Here is a 22,780-nt window from a genome sequence, read left to right as displayed (position 1 = left end):
TTATTAGACTTGAAAACAATAAAACAATTTTAAAAGGCATAAAATATTTTAAAAAATGAACCAATGCACACCAAAACACAACCACCAAATTTAAAAACTAAACGGATGTTTTTCACAGAAGTTTAGGCGGGGCTGAATGGAAAATTGGTGAACTTGAAGACTGAACACATACAACTATCTACACTGCAGCATAGAGAGAAAGCAAACATAGATTTGCCATAAAGCAAGTCTCCAAAATTTCAAAAGGACTAATAGCATACCAAATGTTTTTGCTGTATACATTGTAACTGAGTTGAAGATACTTATATTCTTAAAAATTAAGAAAACAATTTAGAAATACTATGTGGATTCAATAAAAACCATAACAGAAACAGGAAAATATTGTCATCTAAAAATACTATTTCAAAGAAGTTAAAAGAGGGTTTATGAACTCAGTTTTGAAAGTAGAAAAAAATTATAAAGGTGGGCAAAGGATGTGAACAGACACTTCTCAAAAGAAGACATTTATGCAGCCAACAGACACGTGAAAAAATGCTCATCATCACTGGCCATCAGAAAAATGCAAATCAAAACCACAATGAGATACCATCTCACACCAGTTAGAATGGCCATCATTAAAAAGTAAGGAAACAACAGGTGCTGGAGAGGATGTGGAGAAATAGGAACACTTTTACACTGTTGGTGGGACTGTAAAGTAGTTCAACCATTGTGGAAGACAGGGTGGCGATTCCTCAAGGATCTAGAACTAGAAATACCATTTGACCCAGCCATCCCATTACTGGGTATATACCCAAAGGATTATAAGTCATGCTGCTATAAAGATACATGAACACATATGTTCATTGCGGCACTGTTCACAATAGCAAAGACTTGGAACCAACCCAAATGTCCATCAATGATAGACTGGATTAAGAAAATGTGGCACATATACACCATGGAATACTATGCAGTCATAAATAATGATGAGTTCATGTCCTTTGTAGGGACATGGATGAAGCTGGAAACCATCATTCTCAGCAAACTATCACCAGGACAAAAAACCAAACACCTCATGTTCTCACTCACAGGTGCGAATTGAACAATGAGAACACTTGGACACAGGAAGGGGATCATCACATGCCGGGGCCTGTAGTGGGGTGGGGGGAGCAGGGAGGGATAGCATTAGGAGATATACCTAATGTAAATAACGAGTTAATGGGTGCAGCACACCAACATGGCATATGTATACATATGTAACAAATCTGCACGTTGTGCACATGTACCCTAGAACTTAAAGTATAATAGAAAAAGAAAAGAAAAGAAAAAAAAAAAGAAAACCTCACAATGAGATTAGAAGACAGAACAATTATAGACTATTTTATATCAGTGATCAGCCAACTTTTTGTTTAAAGGGCCAGAAAGTAAACATTTTAAACTTTCTATGCCTATGATCTTCACTGAAACTATTAGAATATGCAGCTGTATCCTGAAAACAGCTGCAGAGAATACATAAGCTAAAGACTGTAATCGTGTTGCAATAGACTTCTATTACCAAAGTACATGGTTGTGGTGGGCTGAATTAGACTCAAGTGGCCTAAATTAATGATTTTTGAGCTTGAAGATGAGAATAGCTATCAATCATTACGGGAGAGATTTTAGCAGGGAGAGTATTAAGAATTCAGTGCTTGACGTGTTAAGCATGAGATGACGATTTAACTTCTTAATAAAGATATTGAGAATGGCCTTTGGTAAAATATTATGCAATTCATGTGAGAGATTTAGCTGGATATAAAAATTGGAAGTCATTAATATTAAAATATGAGACAATGCTGGAAAGTATGCAGCTAAACAGCTGGTCTTCCCTTCATTCAGTTTCCTCTTACTGAGGAAAATAAAGAAGGCAAATTACTTGGTAAATTTCCTTATAAATATAATAATGATAATTTTCCTGAAAAATAAACAAATGATTTTGCTAGTTGAAGGCTCTATCTGTGATTGATTTTAAAAGGATATACCTGATTTAGAATTGATTACAGTAAACCTGTCATCTATGAATTTATGTGGGTGGCCCATGGGATATGTCATATAAATTATTTAATAATCTGAATATACATGATTTAACTTATTGACCACAATGACTCCTTCTTTGTAAATAATCTCAACCTCACACATCACTTAGAGACCACTTGTGTTAATTTTTTAATTAGTTCAGAGCAGGTCCAGTGTAGAATAAAAGAACCATTGGAACTGTGTTGATAGTCCTAGAGGTCTTCCTACTTATTTGTGCCTCAATATTTATTAGTTACCCTGATACTGGGTAGTATTTCTGTTTCATATAAGCCTAGTTAATAATATGATCCTGTGTATTCTTTATAATATCATTACATATGATAAGATTAATACAAAGGTAAGTTTAGACAGAAAAGAGAACCAAGAACTGATATCCCAAAGGTACTACCATAGTAAATGTCGGATAGGAGAGAGGTAATAGGAAAAGAGGACTGAGATGGAATAATCAATAAGGTAGGAGGAAAATTAACCGTGTAGGCTAAGTTAGAAGCCAAGTAAAGACAGTGTATCAAGGAGGTGAGAATATTGACTGTGTCAAATGTCACACATAGTTACTGGAATTTAGATAACCTATAAAGTACTTTGGTGACCTTGGGAAAAGCAGCTTTGGTAAAATGGCCAGAGTAAATGCTCAATTTAAGACATAATTTGAGAGACTTATTTGAAGACAGTGAGTATAGACAATGATTTCACATGGAGTTTTGCTACAAAGAGGAGGAAGTTTATTAGAGTTGTGGGCCAAAAAGTTTTATTTATGATAGGAAAGAGTGTTTAAATACGTTCCTATGATGACTGATATAATCTATTAGAGAGGGAAATTTTAGTAACTAAAAAAGCAAGTAGAGAAATGTTACAGCAATATCTGTGTAAGGAAGACAAAGGAAATTTGGGACATAGACTGAGTAATTGGCATTACATAGGTAAATGAAGACATCATTTCTCATGAAGGGCAGAAAGTTACTTTATACTAATATAGATGATGGTATAAGAATAGGTGTAGTGGTGACAGTCTGTCAATATTCTCTTGTGATTGCCTCAACTTCTCGAAGGAAGTAAGAACAATAGGCATTATATGAGGGTAAATGAGGTAGAGAATGTTGGAAGTTTTAGTAAAGAAAAGGCAGTATAAGATAACATCTAGAACAACAGGAGAACAAGTAGTATGGCTTGGTTGTCTGGCAGCACAAGAACCCACTTTTGTTTTTTGGTCGTACATTTAAATATTTATATGCATTTTCTTTAGTCACAATCAGCAGTGCATAGTCGCGAGATAAGAGAAATAAGAGACTGAATAAACCATGATGTTATTCTGTCAACAAATGAAGGTGTAAGCTAGGTCACTGGAATTCAACAATAGTTATAAGGGAGTAGTAATAATGATTGCATATGGAATTGAAGTAGGATGAGAAGGATGGAGAGCACCTCCAGTAGTGCAGGACCATGGGAATGTGGAATGGACAATAGTTTGGAAGTTCTAGTTGAATTAGGGGACACTGGAACTAACTTAGAAAGACAGAGGTGGTATTAGGGAGTATTATGCATGAAATGGTAATTCCATAAAAGCATTACAGTTATTAGTAATGATAGCACCTCAGGGATGACTCTGGTGTTGAATGGAGGAATTTAAGGGACTTAATTCTAGTTGCTGTAAATATTATCTACACATAAACTGAAATAGATAAAAACTAATATTGGAATTAGACATAGTACTTTGATCAGTTTTACTCATCTAGAAGTTCCAGTGAAAGATCTGTTATTCACAGATGGAATGATAGATGATAGTAATGAGTTATATAATCTGATGACAGGAGAATGAAAAATGGAGTTTTTAAGGATGGGCAGAAGAAAAATGATCTGAAAGGATTAATTAGGAGCAAAGAGAATGCCTATGTTCAGGCTCAGAGTCAAAAATGCTATGACATAAAAAGCAGCCACAACAGGAATATGCAGATATCTTCTCTCTCTGGAAAAAGCCAGGTGAATGAAATAGTTGGAAAGAAGATTGAGGATGTAGATCATTTTGCAGATAATGGACTATGAATTCCAAAAGACACAGTGAAATATTTCACAAGGTAGGACATGAGAAAGGAGGAAAAAATAAGGGATAAATACACACATCAGAAAAACATTAAAATGGGCCAGCACGGTGTCTCACGCCTGTAACCCCAGCACTTTGGGAGGTCTAGGCGGGCGGATCATTTGAAGTCAGGAGTTCAAGACCCACCTGGCCAACATGGTGAAACCCCATTTGTACTAAAAGTCCAAAAAAAATTAGCTGGGAGTGGTGGCACATACCTGTAATACTAGCTACTTGGGAGGCTGAGGCAGGAGAATCACTCCAATTTGGGAGGCAGAGGTTGCAGTGAGCCACTACACTCCAGTCTGGGTGACAGAGCGAGCCTCTGTCTCAACAAATAAAATAAAATATACAAAAATTAGCCAGGCATGGTGGCAGGTGCCTATAAACACAGCTACTTGGGAGGCTGAGGCAGGAGAACCACTTGAACCTGGTAAGCGGAGGTTGCAGTGAGCCGAGATTGTGTAACCGCACAGCAACCTGGGCACAGAGCAAAACTCCACCTCAAAAAAAAAGGAAAAACATTAAAATGTCTTATAAAACTATTTTTGGTGATAATGCAGAGCAATGGAAACACTGCTATTAGCAGTTTAAATTGGTATAGCTACTTTAGAAAATAGCTGGATGATCTCTGGTAATCTAGTAAGGTTGGTTATAGAAATAACTCATGTGCCAGCAATTCCATTTCTAAGTATATGCCCTAAAAATGCATGCATATGTGCGCCAAAAGGCATGTGAAAAATATAGCAGCATTGTCTATAATTTTCCTAATCCAGGAAATGTCCATGTTTCTATCAAGAGTTGAAATAATAAATTATTTGTGGTGCAATAATATATAGAACAATGCATAGCAAGCAAAAAGTATGATGAGAGCTGCAAGCAACTTGTATAGTTAGCTAATATAATATTAAGTGAAAGAAGCCAGACACAAAATAATATATAAGGTGTTTGATATCTATTCATATATCATTGAATTCTAGAAAAAAAATCTATGCTCTTTAAGGATACATTGAAACTTGGTAAAACGATAATAAAGACATGAAAGTGATTGCCAAAAATGTTAGAATAATGATTACTTCTTGTAGACAATTAGAGGGTTGTCAATGAGAAAGGCCATTTGAGTGGCTTCTGGGTTGCTGACAATGCTCCATTTCTTGATTTATTTGATAATTCCAAAGGAATTTCTTTCATAATTATTCCTTTTACTGAAAATGCATTATGTGCTTTTCTACATGTCTGACATTTTACAATAAAATTAAACATATGAAATAGTGCTGAAATTGGGGGACCAGTGTTTTAATCCTAATTTGGTAGTTTATTTTGAGTGTAACCTTGGTAATATCACTTAAAATTTTAGCTCTGCTTCTCATTTTCTCTTTTGAAAATGTGTAGATGGGAAATTGAAATCTCCATCTCATCTCTTAGTCTCATTGTCTTATTGGGTGTAATTTATACTGACACTATTCTCATTTCACTTCATATTCATTCATTCATTCATTCATTCATTCATTCATTCAAGAAATACGTGTTAAACACCTATTGCTAGGCATTATGTTAAGCACTGGGTGAAAAGTGATACATAAACACAATCTGGGAATGGTAATATTTTTTAAAATGTGTATTTACACTCACATACAAAATACAAGAATAACAAAAATCTAAATCTGCCTTTCTTGACTAGGAGGCTCAGGTAAGCAGACAGTTCAGCTACTGTGTATGTAAGCCATGAGCAGAGTACATCATGCTAGACAGCTAGATAACCCAGGTATTTGTTATTTGTTTTCCTTAGAGAGGGAAAGAGAGAGAGAAGTACGGCAAGAAACAAGGAACCAGATATTTATTTCCAAGTAATTTAAAGTTTTCAATATAATTAATCACAGACCAAATTGGGTAGATGTGCAATGGAGTTTAGAAACCATTAGATGTCATTCCATTTCAATTTTACTATTTTATTTTATTTTAGAGACAGAGACAAAATCCTGCTGGAGTTTCGCAGGTTGGAGTGCAGTGGCAGGATCTCGGCTCACTAGAAACTCTGCCTCTCGGGTTCAGGTGATTCTCCTGCCTCAAATTTCCGAGTGCCTGGGATTACAGGTGCAGGCCACCACGCCTGGCTAATTTTTGTATTTTTAGTAGAGATGAGGTTTCACCATGTTGGCCAGGCTGGTCTCAAACTCCTGGCCTCTTGTGATCTGCCCACCTCGACCTCCCAAAGTGCTGGGATTACGGGTGTGAGCCACCGTGCCTAGCCTCCATTTTAGAGATGAATAAACTAAACCCAAAAGATTTATGTAACTTGTTCAAATTTTAAAAGGTATGTCTCAGCAGTGCCAGGGGAAGCAAAACAAAACAAAAACCACAGAATATTGAACTTGTTGAAGCACTTTTACACGTTTTTGCAGCATTCATTTACATACAAACAGTGTGATAATTGCATTATTCATATTTATTTATTAGAGTAGGTCCAGGAGGAATTATAACAGGCTACATTTTGCAAACCTAATTTCCAGACTGACACAACAAAAAGCTTCTCCTTCAATTATTTAAATCAATGAGGTTTTACTCTATAACTAACCTTCAAAAGAAATTTATGAATTGCCTTACTTTAAAAATGGCTTTAGGTCTTTATGTCTTTACATGAAATTATACCTTGAAATCAATCAAATATGAAGAACTAAATTATCTCCTTTATTTCACAGCAGGTGACTAATATTCACTGAACTAGAATGCTGATTTCTGGGAAAGTGAATGCACTCAAGATTCACTAAAGTTAAATTAAGTACTTACCATCTCGTTAGACACTTATCTGTGTGGTATCAGTCTCTCCCCTCCCCTTCCCTTTTGCCTTCCTCTACCCCCTCTTCCTCCCGCTTCTTTCTTCTTCCTAATGAAATAAACAGTTAATTGTGTCCTTGTGTACCTCCCGTTTCTTCCAATTGCCTATGCAAAAGAAACATCTTTTTCTTTTTCTGTTTTTTCTTTTTTTTTTTCTGTGAGAGGATCTTGACATCAAAACTAAAAACTCAGACTAAACCAGAATACATGAACAGTGCATTTGCCAGTGACAATATTTTCAAAACAAGTAACAGAATACATGAATAAAAGTAACTGGCAAAATAAGATTTTTTAAAAAAATTTTAATTACAGACAAACAATATGAAGCAAATGGTTCAAGATTAGATAATTCAACAGAACCACGATGATAATTTTGTGTGTCAGCTTCTCTGAGGTCACCTTGGCTTTCTCTCCAAGACCTAATGCTGACTTCTGCTACCCTAAGCAACATGATCTCCCATGATAATGGCCAGTTAATTCCCAGGGCAAAAAGAAAAACGGAGAGAACTCTCCTTGAAAGTTGTTTCTTTCTAACAAAGATTTCCAGAAACTCCTATTGCAAATTTCCCATCGGAACTGTTTGGAAAGGACTGTGTTGTATGCAGTACCTCAGCTGTAAAGAAGGCGGCCACCAGTTGCTGCCATGATACATTTACCAAATTTCACTCAAAACTTGGAAGATGCTGAATATGAAAAAGGAATATGCACACCAAAGGTTACTAATTCATATCACCTGCCATCAAATCTATCTTAAATGTAGATATTACTGAGATAAATGCCACAAATTTATCTTATAAACACCATTTCCAAAGGTACTGCAGGGTAATAGGCAAGTTCATAACAATCATTCTTTTATTGACATTGGTAGTAAATAACAGAAAGTGGAAACATCAGAAAATAACCCTTTCCCTCTGATACTGTTTGGATATTTGTCCTCAACAAATCTCCTGTTGAAATGTGGCCCCCAATATTGAAGGTGGGACCTAGGGGGAGGTGTTTGGGTCATGGAGGCAGATTCCTGATGAAGAGCTTGGTGCCTTCCCCAGGATAATGAGTTCATACAAAAGCTAATTGTTTAAACAGCCTGGCATCTCCCCTCCTTGCTCCCTTTCTTGCCGTGTGACGCGCCTGCTCCCCCTTCACCTTTGGCCATGAGTAAAACCAAGCAGATGCTGGTGCTATGCTTGTACAGCCTGCAGGAACCTAAGTGAAATTAACCTCTTTTCTTTATGAATTTCCCAGTCTCAGGCATTCCTTTATAGAAAGCAACACAAATAGACTAATATACCTTCTGATTCATTTGTGCCTTTAAATTAACTGTTTTGATAACAACTGCAATAAATTACAGTATTACATATTTATAAGTCCTTTACATTAATTAATTAATCTTTACAAAAACCCAATAAGGTAGAGCCTATTATTATTTCCATTTTATAGATGAGTAAACTGAGTCAAACAGGGAAAATAATTGTCGAAGATCATGATGGCAACCACTCTGCCAAGGATGAGAAACCACCCAAATACCTACAGAAATGAGACTTCTGAACTGGTGGCTATATTATGGTGTTTATGTATAGGTATATATACATATATATATATATATATATATGTATATATATGCATATATTGGCAACAAAATCACAGTTCTTTTCAATAGCAATAAAAGCAGTGTTATTATTGCCAAGTGATGGTGTTTATATATTTTGTGGTCTGTTAGGAGACAAAAGATTTAATAAACATTTTGGACAGCACTTATGTAACATTTGTTAAATGACTGATCAGGCTAACTCATTTAATGTTCATAAAACACATTGAGTGGGTATTGTCATAATTTCTCTTTCACAGATGAGAATACTGCAGCATGAAACATGCCTAAGTGACCTGACCAAGTAAAGATGTTATTGCAGTTACTCAAGAGGCAGTCTGGCTAGAGTCTGCATATTCTTAACCATAGTGTTATATGGCCTTACATGGCTGAATATAATTTTTGGAAGCCTTGCTTTTCCATTCGCCACTTGGGAATCACCGGGTGCCTTCCTTCTCTTCCCAAACTTGGTTGTACACTGTTGCAAGTTTCAGAAGTGTGATATGTCATTTAAAATTCCAAGTAATTATTTACATTTAAACTTGAGCCTACAACTACTTACACAGACACCATAACATGTTTAACCTATTAAAAGCAAGTTTTTGTTAAAAAAATAAATAAATAAAAATAAAAATAACTCTGCAAAGGAGTGGGTGGATAGTATATATCTGATATTTCTTTTTTTCTGAGTAGCAAAATTGTAAACTCAACTGCTTCCATGATCCATCTTGTTTCTTTGACAAATTACAAAAACATTTTGGAGAATTATTTATCATGTATGAGTTTGGATATTATAACATGAATAAGGATTGCTGGTTACTGGGAGATAATAACACATAAACAAGTACATTTGTATCATTATATAAAAATTGTGCTTTTCATTCTCAACTGAGCATCAATGTTGCTGTCAATCATTCTTTACATCTCTTAGCTCATTTTGTCAACTGATCTTTCAATTTTCCATGAAGTTATTTTAAACTTACTCCATTCTTGTATATCCATGAGAAAGCTCCTTGTTTCTGTGATATATCCTTCAGTTCTCTAACCTTGAAATAAAGGGGAAATGGGGTAATCTACTGTATAGAGCAGGTGTTAATGTTTAGACATTTTATGAGTAATATATTTTCAAATGATAATCTGATCTCAGATAAATTGGCAATATTGAAGAAATCTATCTTCCATTTTTCATTTCGGAGTATGGAAGATTTTAAAATCATTCTCTGAGATGTGTTTTTATATTTCCTAATTAAAAACTTCTCTGGGAAATACCAAATTGCAAGCAACTTTAAATTATAGCACAGAATTGCTTTACATAACATAATTGCTATTTTCTTCCTGTAACATCTTTACCCACCCATAATCTTTGTAAGCCATTTCTGTAGATTGTTCATGAACAGCTCATCTGGACTTGCACTTGACATAATGACATTCCACTTTTCTCCCACGTCCCATGAAAATGTGTTAAGTATCACTAATATCATTAGGTGTTACGTACCTGAGGTGTAGCCAGGATTTCATTATTTTGATGGTTAATACTGAGTGTCAACTTGATTAGATTGAAAGGTGCAAATTATTGTTCCTCGGTGTGTCTTGGATGGTGTTGTCAAAGGAGATTAACATTTGAGTCAGTGGACAGGGAGAGGCAGACCCACCTCGATCTGGGTGAGCACCATCTAATCAGCTACCAGCGAGGCTAGAATAAAGCAGGCATAAGAAATTGGAATGAGCAGACTTGCTGAGTCTTCTGTCCTTCATCTTTCTCCCATGCTGGATACTTTCTGCCCTTGAACATCAGACTCCATGTTCTTCAGCTTTTGGAATCTTGGACTTGCACTAGTGAGTTACCAGGGTCTCTCTCTGGCCTTCAGCCACAGACCGAAGGGTGCACTTTTTGGCTTCCCTACTTTTGAGATTTGGGGACTTGGATTGGGTTCCTTGCTCCTCAGCTTGCAGATAGCGTACTGTGGGACTTCACCTTGTGATTGTGTGGGTCAATAATCCTTAATAAACTCCCTTCATATTTACATCTATCCTATTGTAACTGCCCAAGGGGCTCACCTGGCCCACTGCTTAGACAGAGCTGATTTCCCAACACAGGGGAATTGCAATAGAGAAAAAGTAATTCACACAGAGCCAGCTATGCAGGAGACCAGAGTTTTATTATTACTCAAATCAGTCTCTCTGAGCATTTGGGGAGCAGACTTTTTAAGGACAACTTGGTGGATGTGAGGAAAGCCAGTGATCCAGGAGTGCTGATTGGTTAGGATGAAATCATAGAGAGTCAAAGCTGTCTTCTTGTGCTGAGTCAGTTCCCTGGTGGGAACCACAAGATCAGATGAGCTAGTTTATCAGTCTGGGTGGTGCCAGCTCATCCATCAAGTGCAGAGTCTGCAAACTATCTCAAGCACTAATTTAGGAGTAATTTAGGGAAGGTCAGAATCTTGTAGCCTCCAGCTGCATGACTCCTAAACCGTAATTACTAACCTTGTGGCTAATGTGGTTAGTCCTACAAAGGTAATCTAGTCCCCAGGCAAGAAGGAGGTCTGTCTTGTTAAAGGATTGTTATCGGCTGTGTTTAAACTACAAACTATAAACGAAGTTTCTCTCAAAGTTAGTTCAGTGTATGCCTACCTAGCAATGAACAAGGACAGCCTGGAGGTTAGAAGTGAGATGGAGTCGGTTAAGCTAGATCTCTTTCACTGTCTCAGTCATAATGTTGCAAAGATAGTTTCACTGTTAGTCCTGTTCCTCTAGGGAACCCTGACTAATACAGATATTAGTATCACAGAGTGGGGTGGTGCTATAAAGGTACCCAGAGATGTGGAAGTGACCTTACAACTGGGAAACAGTTAGAGGTTAGAACAGTTTGGAGAGCTCAGAATAAGGCAGGAAAATGTGGGGAAGTTTGGAATTTCCTAGAGACTTGATGAATGGCTTTGACCAAAATGCTAATAGTGTTATGAGCAGTGAAGTCCAGAATGAAGTGGTCTCAGACAGAGATGAGGAACTTGTTGGGAACTGGAGTAAGGTCACTCTTGCTATGCAGAGACTGGCAGCATTTTACCCTGGCCTTAGAGATCTGTGGAACTTTGAACTTGAGAGAGATGATTTAGGGTATCAGGTGAAAGAAATTTCCAAGTGGCAAAGCATTCAAGAGGAAGCAGAACATAAAAGTTTGAAAAATTTGCAGCTTGATGACATGATAGAAAAGAAAAACCCAATTTCTGGGAAGAAATGCAAGCCTGCTGCAGAAATTTGCATAAGTAACAAGGAGCCAAATGTTGCTCACCAAGATAATGGGGAAAATGTCTCTAGGGCTTGCCAGAGACCTTCACAGCAGCCCTTCCCATAACAGGTCCAGAGGACTAGGAGGAAAAAATGGTTTTGTGGATGGGGCCCAGGGCCCCTGTGCTCTCTGCAGCCTCCAGACATGGCACCCTAAGTCCCAGATGCTTCAGCTCCAGCTGTGGCTAATGGGGGCCAACGTACAGCTCAGGCCACTGCTTCAGAGGGTGCATGGACCAAGCTTTGGTGGCTTACACATGCTGTTGGGCCTGTGGGTGTACAGAAGTCAAGAATTGAGATTTGGGAACCTCCATTTAGACTTCAGAGGATGTATTTAAAGACCTAAATGTCCAAGCAGAAGTTTGCTGCATGGCCAGAGTCCTCATGGAGAACCTCTGCTAGGGAAATGTAGAAGGGAAATGGGGGTTGGAGCCCCCACACAGAGTCCCCACTGGGGCACTGTGTAGTGGAGCCATGAGAAGAGGGCCACCATCCTTCACACCTCAGATTGATAGATCCACTAACAGCTTATACTGTGCACCTGGAAAATCCACAGATACTCAGTGCCAGCCTGTGAAAGAAGCTGGAAGGGAGGCAAAGCCACAGGGGTGGAGCTACCCAAGACCACAGGAACATACCTCTTGCAACAGCATGACCTGTATGTGAGACATGTAGTGAAAGGAAATAATTTTGGAACATTAAAGTTTAATAACTGCCCTATTGGATTTTGGACTTGCATGGGGCCTGTAGTCCCTTTGTTTTAGACAATTTCTCTTATTTGGAAGAGGCATATTTACCCAATGCTTGTGTCCACCTTGTTTCTAGGAAGTAACCAACTTGCTTTTAATTTTACAGGCTCATAGGTGGAAGGGACTTGCCTTGTCTCAGATCAGACTTTGGACTTGGACATTTGAGTTAATGCTGGAATGAGTTAAAACCTTGGAGGACTGTTTGAAGGGCATGATTGTGTTTTGAAATGTGAGGACATGAGATTTGGGAGGGGCCCAATGATAGTTTCACTGGGGTGGAATGATGTGGTTCAGCTGTGTCCCCACTGAAATCTCATCTTGAATTGTAGTTCCCATAATCCCCATGTGGGTATTACCATATGAGAGGTAATTTAATCATGGGGGAAGTTACTCTCATGCTGTTCTTGTGATAGTGAGTTCTCACAAGATCTGATGGTTTTATAAGGGCCTTTTCCCCTTTTGCTCATTCTCTCTCCTGCTGCCCTATGAAGAGTTGCCTTCTGCCATGGTTTTAAGTTTCCTGAGGCTTCCCCAGCCATGCAGAACTGCGAGTCAATTAAACCTCTTTTCTCAGACATTTCTTCATAGCAGCGTGAGAATAGACTAATAAAATGATATTTGTTTTATGAATTTTATTTCAGAAACTCACTAGTAACTAACTTGTTTAAAATTTTTCAGCTATATTTTCTAGCATCAGTACTAATAATAGAATGATAGATGCATTTCTTATTATATTACATTGCCTTGTACATATTTTATACCTTATTCTACAGACCAGAAGCTTATCCAAGTTAATTACTTTAATGTTTCACCCAGATCTGTTCATTCTACTAAAGTAATCTCACACCATAAACGAACATACTGATTTTGATTCTAGAGGGCTTTTGTGGTGGGTTTCCTAATATTCTCATATTCCTTTTGTAATTAAGCCCACTTTAACTGTGGACCCACCACCTTTTAAGAAACACAGGTGCATATGTGAATAGAGTCATATTGCCAGCAGGTATAACTATGTATTGAATTTGCAAGTCATTTTTATGAAGAACTCTTGTTTATTTTGTCTGCTCTGCTTCTTTCTGCGATGGTTTTATTAAACAAGTAATAAAGAAGTATAGGTACAAAAGGGTATATATGGAAGCATGTAGGGTACCTCACATGCTGAATATAAATGTACTGCTGAGAATGCATAATATCACAAAATAATGAGGTGAGAAAATTTTGCCAGCAGATATTCACAGCAAATATAGCAGTCCAGGCTTGGACTGAATCAATAAACCCCGTGTGACCAGACAGCAAATAATCTTTATAAACACAAAGATCTTTGTTTTTATTTGCCTTGATTTTTCACATTATATTTAATAGAAATGGATTTGTGTCCTTTCCGTATATTGAAACAGTTACACAGTAGACAATCAGAGCAGTGGGTAAAGAAGTGGGTGAGATAGGATGGGTTAATCATTACTACTGGGATTTCTCTCCTTATGAATATGCACAGTATTTGTATTCAGCATTTCCTCACAGTATTTCACACAAAATGGAGAATGAATAGCAATATTTACTATTAATATAAAATGATAGACTACATTAGTCTAATCATTATATTAGCATAAGATGGTAAAGAATATATATTTATGTCGAGGAGAAGCAATAAGTACCCTCTTTCTACATTTCTGCTAAGTATTATTGGGATGTCAGAGAATGCGTGGGCTATGTGACTTTGAAGGGAAAATCACATGCACTTATTCAGCCAATTAGAAGCTTGCTGGCAGTTCTTTATAACTTTTAATATAAAACTGTAAAATTCTGGTAATGATTTTCTTGTGGAATATATATATTGGGTCTGGTGTGAATACAGCTATACTCTCCTTCCCATAGCATACAAACAACAGTTGGCTCCAGGCTCGGGCTCCTCTGAAGTCACTTATAAGCCTGATTGAAAGAAAGAACAAAGAAGGAAGCAGAGGTGTATTCTCCTCTCAGAAATGCCTTTAGTACATTTAGACATTTTGGATTAAAAAAAAAAATAAGTCACTAAAGTTTAACACTTCAGACTGATTTTGAAAGACCAGAAGAACAGAGGTCAAGTTTTAATTACTTAACCCACAATATTTCTTCCAATATACATTTCTCCACACTGTAATCTATGTCTACCTGTCTTTTCCTCTCAATGCCTAAACCCATATGAATAAATAAATCATTACAGCATAAAGTGATTCTGATTAGGAAAAAAAGAGGGGCTTATTTTTCTGGGATGACTTGATAATAGTAAAAAAAAGAATTTTGAAGAAGTAATTCTACATAAAATAACCATGGCATAAATGACACACAATAAAGATAATGCCATATGTTGAGAACTCTAATATTTCAGAAAATCTTAACTATTTAAGAATAACTGTCTCCAAGATGATAACTTTAAAATCAAATAATAGGGGCTTGCTGTTCATTTGAAAAGCTATTTCTTGACTTATGGCTCCCTTTTCATCTGCAATATGAGAAACGGCTCTGCCTATTCTTCTTTTCACTGGCATAGGCATATATGATTATTGATAGCCTTACCAGACATCCTGTAGACATTCTCTAATGATTGACACCAACATCTGCATTTGAAACTAACACTTGTAAAGACATCAGAATGTAAATGTTCTAGGTTAGCCAAAGGCTGGTTTAAAAAATCTAAACTTTTTCCTCTTTTTGAATAATCAAGAATATATAACAGTTCCGTGACATTACACATGATTTCTTGAGAGCTACAGTTTTGAAAAGTAGTAGCCTCATTTATTATGTATGCACAGTGCCAGAACTTACTTTTTAAAAACTCATTAGCCATTCAGTTTTTAAATTGGAAAAATGATTCAAGAATACAAAATACTTTCTGCTTATAGATTATTACAATGATCACTATTTAGCTTTGACAATCAGTGGCTAAGTCAGTCATATGGGAAACATATTTATAAAAGAATGCATTTGATCATGTGAAAAACTGTTTAAGATATGATGTCAATTATAGGAGAGAAATGTGTCTATAATAATAATAGACCAAGGTTTGGGTCTGATCAAGGGGAAAAAATCTGTCCTGTTTACATATTAGACTATATTATTTTTACTTCTCTAGTCTCAAAATTTTTATAGTTAGTGTCCTTTTATAATGACTGATACAAACCTGTTTAAATTTATTTACAAATATTCCTATTCTTAAATATCATTTTTAATGTATATTTTTTAAGATTATGACAGAATAACCAGCATCCAGAAATAGTTATTGATAATTTTATAATATTTTTTAGGATAAGGGACTAGACACAACTATAATTATGGTGTTCTATTTTTAAGAAAAGTTTTCTTCGCTGAAAGCAGGCATTTTTAGGGGTTAAAAGGCATTTCTTAAAAAAAAGAAGAATGTGAACTGAAACATCTGGCTCTCATTCTGGGAATTCATGTGTGTGCGTGCAGTTGTCTGGAGAAATCTTTTTTGACTATCATATGGAATAAAACTGAGGTGAACAAAGATGATAAGTAAAATATTTTGACTATTCAACTTATTTTAGTATCAAATTGAAAATTGCTACTTCTTTATAATATCAAATATCTAGATATTATATCTTTGAATTTTACAGCAAAACACGAGTCAGAACACCTTATAGAACTTTTGTCTGCCTGGGCCCAGAAATCAGAATTATTTCATGGAGCTTATTAATATACAGATTCTAGTCATGGCCCTAGATCATGTATTTAAAAACTAAAACATTGATGGATTTTATTTTTCTAGAGCAGTTTTAGGTTTACAGAAAAATTGAGTTGAAAGGACAGAGTTTCCATGTATCCTCTCCCTCTCCACTCTATTCTCCTTTTATCCTGTTATTAACATCCCATGGCTAAGATGAAGTGTGTTCTATTTGTTACAATTGATGAGCCAACATTGATACAATTTAATAATCAAAGTCCATCATTTGCATTAGGGTTCACTCCTTATACTACACATTCCATGGGTTTTGATAAATTAGTCAAATGTGTCCAATGGTACTGCCATTATGAGATCACACAGAATACTTTTTCTGTCCTAAAATTCTCCTCTACTCCACTCTCTTCTTTCCCTGAACCCCTGAAACCACTGATCTTTTCACTATCTCCACAGTTTCTCCTTTTCCAGAATGTCATATGGTTGGAATCATAAAAATATGTACTCTTAAGAAGCTTCTAGGGAATCTGATGAACAGGCAAGTGAGGTCACCAGTAGAGTTGGGTGTGAAAGAAGCATCCTTGGGCTCCAAAGCCTACTGTTGTACTAATTAGTGTAAATGTTGCAGATGGATGTGAGGTCTAAAAAGATCAAATGTTAGTGAACTTATAAACTCAGAAGCCGATACGTAGAATAGAATTTTTGGGTTAAAAATTAGAGAATTGTGTCAATAAGCTTGGAAATTTATTCCAAAGTGGGGCTATAGAAGTGCATAGACATTAAAACGGGAAGGCAGATGATTGACTAAGGTGTATAGATGTAGAATAGGCTTCTATGTAATACTATAAACATAGTAAGTCTGCCAGAATATTTCTTTTAAGCATATTCCTACACTTACAGAGTAGGGCAGTGTTGCGGGAAGTCAGGGACCCTGAACGGAGGGACTGGCTGAAGCCATGGCAGAAGAACATAAATTGTGAAGATTTCATGGACATTTATTAGCTCCCCAAATTAACACTTTTATAATTTCTTACACCTGTCTTTACTGCAATCTCTGAACATAAATTGTGAAGATTTCATGGACACTTATCACTTCCCCAATCAATACCTTGTGATTTCCTATGCCTGTCTTTACTTTAATCTCTTAATCCTATCATCTTCATAAGCTGAGGATGTATGTCACCTCAGACCCTGTGATGATTGTGTTAACTGCACAAATTGTTTAAACAATATGAAATCTGGGCACCTTGAAAAAAGAACAGGATAACAGCGATGTTCAGGGAACAAGGGAGATAACCTTAAAGTCTGGCTGCCTGTGGGCTGGGTGGAACAGAGCCATATTTCTCTTCTTTCAAAAGCAAATAGGAGAAATATCGCTGAATTCTTTTTCTTAGCAAGGAACATCCCTGAAAAAGAGAATGTGTTCCTAAGGGAAGGTCTCTGAAATGGCCGCTTTGGGAATATCTATCTTTTACAATTGTAGGTAAGGGATGAAATAAGCCCCAGTCTCCCGTAGTGCTCCCAGGCTTATTAGGATGAGGAAATTCCCGCCGAATAAATTTTGGTCAGACCAGTTGTCTGCTCTCAAACCCTGTCTCCTGATAAAATATTATCAGTGACAATGTGTGCCTGAACCTTCTTTGGCAATTTTAATTTCACCCCAGTCCCGTGATCTCGCCCTGTCTCCATTTGCCTTGTGATATTTTATTACCTTGTGAAGCATGTGATCTCTGTGACCCACACCCTATTTGTACACTCCCTCCCCTTCTGAAAATCACTAATAAAAACTTGCTGGTTTTGCAGCTTGGGGGGCATCACAGAACCTGCTGACATGTGATGTCTCCCCCAGACGCCCAGCTTTAAAATTTCTCTCTTTTGTACTCTTTCCCTTTATTTCTCAGACCAGCTTACACTTAGAGAAAATAGAAAAGGACCCATGAAGAAATACAGGGGGCTGAATTTCCCCCGATAGGGCAGAAAGTGGGAGCAGGGAGTGAGGAGAGACAAATGCTAACAGACACAAATGGGATCATGAAATTTCCTAATGTAGTGCTAAGAAAGTACTTAGCCTGTTAGGACCTAAACTGTAGGTTACTTTGTTTTTTATTAACCTCAGAATATTTTTAAGGAAGGTATATTAACTCTTTTTAATATTAACAACCATAAAACCTTAGTATATACATTATGTTTGCCTACCACAAATCTGCACAGTTTAAATATAGTTTTTATTTTTATTTTTTACTTTTGTCTGGATTGATATTAATTTAATGTGATAAAACTTGAATCATTTGCTGTTCAGAAAAGTTCATTGAAAATACTTTTCAAAATTTGAATTTCATGGGGAATAAAAACAGAAAGCTATTCATAACTAAATGATATATCTATAAAATATGCATTGTATTGCAAAAGGAAAGAGGATTACATGAAAATAGTAACTTGAAGGAGGAATAATGCATGAAAGTTTCACCTGTTTGAACCAACTACATTTACATTAAGATCTAGAAAATAAGAAGCTTCTGGATAGGCAACTAACTACTAGCAATTTCTTTTCTTTTCTTTCCTCAATGAATTTCTAAGTGAGCATTAATCTTTAATTTTAAATAATATGCTTAGGTTGAGAACACTAAAAATACCGACTAGGATAATAGCATGTAAAGGTGAAATAGATAATATATATAAAAATCTCACCTACTATAATCTTTGCTTTTAATGATCTCATGTCTCATTCATCCTTTTTTTAATTTTTAAGATTTTATTTTTTATTGATACATAATATATGTACACATTTTGGGAACTATATGTGATAATTTAATACATTCGTATAATTTGTACAAATCAAATCAGGGAAAATGGGATATACATCACCTTAAATATTTCTCATTTCTTTACACTGGGAACATTTAAATTATGCTCTTCTAGCTACTTTGCAATATATAATAAATTATTGTAAACTATAGTCACCCTATTGATCTGTGAAACACCAGGTCCTGTTTCTTCTATCAAGCTATATATTTGTACCCATTAATCAACTTCTCTTCACTTTTCCTCCCTCCACCCTTCCTGGCCTCGGTAACCACCAATCTATTCTCTGCCTTCCTGAGATTCATTTTTTACCTCTGGAAAATAAGTGAAAACATGCAATATTTGTCTTTCTGTGCTTGGCTTATTTCACTTAACATAATGACCTCCAATTTTATCAGTGTTGGTGCAAATGACAGAATTTCATTCTTTTTTATGGTTGAATAATATTCTATTTTGTAGATATATTTGTATATATAGGCCACATAATCTTTATTAATTTATCTGTTGATGAACAGTTAGGTTGATTTCAGGTTTTGGCTATTGCAAATTGTGCTGCAATAAACCTGGCAGTGCAGATATCACTTTGATATACTGATTTTTTTTCTTTTGGATATATACACTCAGTAGTGTAATTTCTGGATCATACGGTGGCTCTATGTTTAGCTTACTGAGAAACCTCTATATTGTATTCCATAGTGGCTGTACTAATTTACATTCTCATTAACAGTGTATGAATGTTCCTCTTTCTGTACATTCTTGCCAGCATTCCTTATTCCCTGTTGTTTTGATAAAAGCCATCTTAACTGAGGTGAGATGCTATGCAATTGTGGTTTTGATTTGCATTTACCTGGTGATTAGTGATGTTCAGCATTTTTGCACATACTTGTTAGCCATTTGTATGTCTTCTTTTGAGAAATGTCTATTCAGATCATTTGCCAATTTTTAATCAGATTATTTGTATTTTTTGCTATTGAGTTGTTTAAGATTCATATATTCTGGTTATTAATCCCTTGTTTACAAATATTTTCTCCTATTCTGTGGATTGCCTCTTCACTTTGTTAATTGTTTCCTTTGTTGTGCAGAAGCTTATAAAACTTGATATAATTCCATTAGTCTGCTTTTGCCTTGGTTGTCTGTGCTTTAGAGGTCTTACACAAAACGCCTTTGCCCAGACTTATGATCAGAAGTATTGCCCCGAAGTTTTCTTCTGATACTCTCATAGATTCAGGTCTTATATTTATGACTTTACACCATTTTCATTTGATGTTTATATATGGTGAGAGATAAAGGTTTAGTTTCATTCTTCTGCATATGGTTATGCAGTTTTCCCAGCACCATTTATTGATGAAACTATCCTTTTTCCATTTTAGGTTCTTGGTGTTTTTGCTGAAAATGAATTGACTGTAAATACATGAGTTAACATCTAGTTTTTTTCTATTCTGCTTTATTGGTCTATGTGTCTATTGTTATGCCAACACCATGCTGATTTTATTATTATAGTTTTGTATTTTATTTTCAAGTCTGGTAGTGTAATGCCTTCAGCTTTGTTCTTTTTGCTCAGGATTGCTTTGGGTATTCCTTGCATTTTATGGTTTCATGTAAATTTGAGGATTTTTTTTTCTATTTCTGTGAATAATGTCATTGGTATTTTGATAAGGATTGCACTGGATCGATAAATTGCTTTGGGTAGTATTGATACAGGAGTTAAGAAGTTACTTAGGCAGATAGGGTCTGGAAGTCCTCGGTAAGGTTTTCCTTTTAATGAAAAGCAGCCCCAAATAATTTTCCTTTCTAACAAAGAGCAGCCTGTAAAATCGAGTTGCATACATAGATGCCGACAGTTGTGCCAATCATGTTCAAGATGGCAGCTCCATCTTCCCATCTCTTTGTCAGCCATGTGTACAGTAAGGAGCAGACAAGATGACACTAGTCAACTAGAAAGCTCATTTGGATAATAAGATTAAGCTGGGGCAGCCAGCCTTCCCTGCAAACTATGTAAACGTCGTACCTGATTGAACCAATCTGTGAGCCCTTTGTAAATCAGACACCACCTCCTCAAGCCTGATTGTGAAATCCAGCACATCTGCTGCTGGCCAGTCTTTTCCCATCAACAGTCCCCTCTTTCTCATTAGAGAGAGAGCTGTTTTCATTTCTCTTTCTTTCTTTTTCTTTTTCATATTAAACCTCTGCTCCTCAGCTCCTCATGTGTGTCCATGTTCTAAGTTTTCCTGGCATGTGATGACGAACCCCAGGTACTTACCCCAGACAATGTAGCCACTTCAGTATTGTTATTTTAACAATATTCATTCGTTCAATCATGAGCATTAAGTATTTTTCAACTTTTTGTGTCATCTTCAGTTTCTTTCCTCACTGTTTTATAGTTTTCCTTTTATATATCCTTAACTTATTTGGTTAAATTTATTCCTATGTATTGTAAATGGACTACTTTCTTGATTTCTTTTGCAGGTAGTTCACTGTTAGCATTTATATATCCTACTGATTTTACTGTGCTGCTTTTGTGTCTTGCAACATCGCTGGCTTCATTTCAACAGTTTTTTTTTAAGTCTTTAGGTTTTTCCAAATGTAAGATTATGTCATCTGTGAACAATGCTAATTTGACGTCTTCTTTTCTAATTTTGATGCCCTTCATTAATTTTCTTTCTTAATTGCCCTGGCCAGGACTTCTAGGATTATGTTTAATATAAGTGGTGAAAGTGGGCATCCTTATCTTATTCCAGATCTTAGAGGAAAGGACTTCAATTTTTCTCCATGTTGTGTGATGTTAGCTTTGGGTTTGTCATATACAACCTTTATTATTTTGAGGTACATGCTTTCTATACACAATTTTTTGAGAATTTTTATCATAAAGCGATATTAAATATAACCAAATGCTTTTTAAGCATCAATTGAAATTATCATGTCTTTTATTCTTTATTCTCTTAACATGATGTATCACTTTTATTAATTTGCATATGTTAAACAATCCTTGCATCCCTGGGACAAATTCCATTAGATCATGGTAAATAATCTTTTTAAGGTGTTATTCAATTTGGTTTGCTAGTATCATGTTGAGAGTTTTTGCATCTATGTTAATCAGTGGTGATGGCCTGTAGATTTCTTTTTCTGTTGCTGTGTCCTTGTCTGGTTTCGGCATCATGGTAATGTTGGCCTTATAGAATTAGTTTGTAAGTATTCTCTCTTTAAAATTTTTCCGGGCGTGGTGGCTCACGTTTGTAATCCCAGCACTTTGGGAGGCCGAGGCGGGTGGATCACGAGGTCAGGAGATCGAGACCACGGTGAAACCCCGTCTCTACTAAAAATACAAAAAAAAAATTAGCCGGGCGTGGTGGCGGGCGCCTGTAGTCCCAGCTGCTCGGAGAGGCTGAGGCGGGAGAATGGCGTGAACCCGGGAGGCGGAGCTTGCAGTGAGCCAAGATTGTGCCACTGCACTCCAGCCTGGACGACAGAGCAAGACTCTGTCTCAAAAAAAAAAAAAAATTTTTCAGGAGCTTGAATAGATTTGATGTTATTTCAGGAGTGAAGACATCAGGTGCTGGGCATTTCTTTGATGGAAGACATTTAAATATGGTTTTGATGCCATTAGTAACTGTTAGTGTGTTGAGGTTTTCTATTTATTAAAGGTTCAATCTTAGTGGGTTGTATATGTCCAAAATTTTATCCATTTCTTCTGTGTTTTCCAATTTGTTGGAATATCATTGTTT

This window comes from Hylobates moloch, unplaced genomic scaffold (genome assembly GCF_009828535.3).
Source record: "Hylobates moloch isolate HMO894 unplaced genomic scaffold, HMol_V3 SCAFFOLD_3, whole genome shotgun sequence".
Lineage (NCBI taxonomy): Eukaryota > Metazoa > Chordata > Mammalia > Primates > Hylobatidae > Hylobates > Hylobates moloch.
This window is presented reverse-complemented; position numbering follows the sequence as displayed.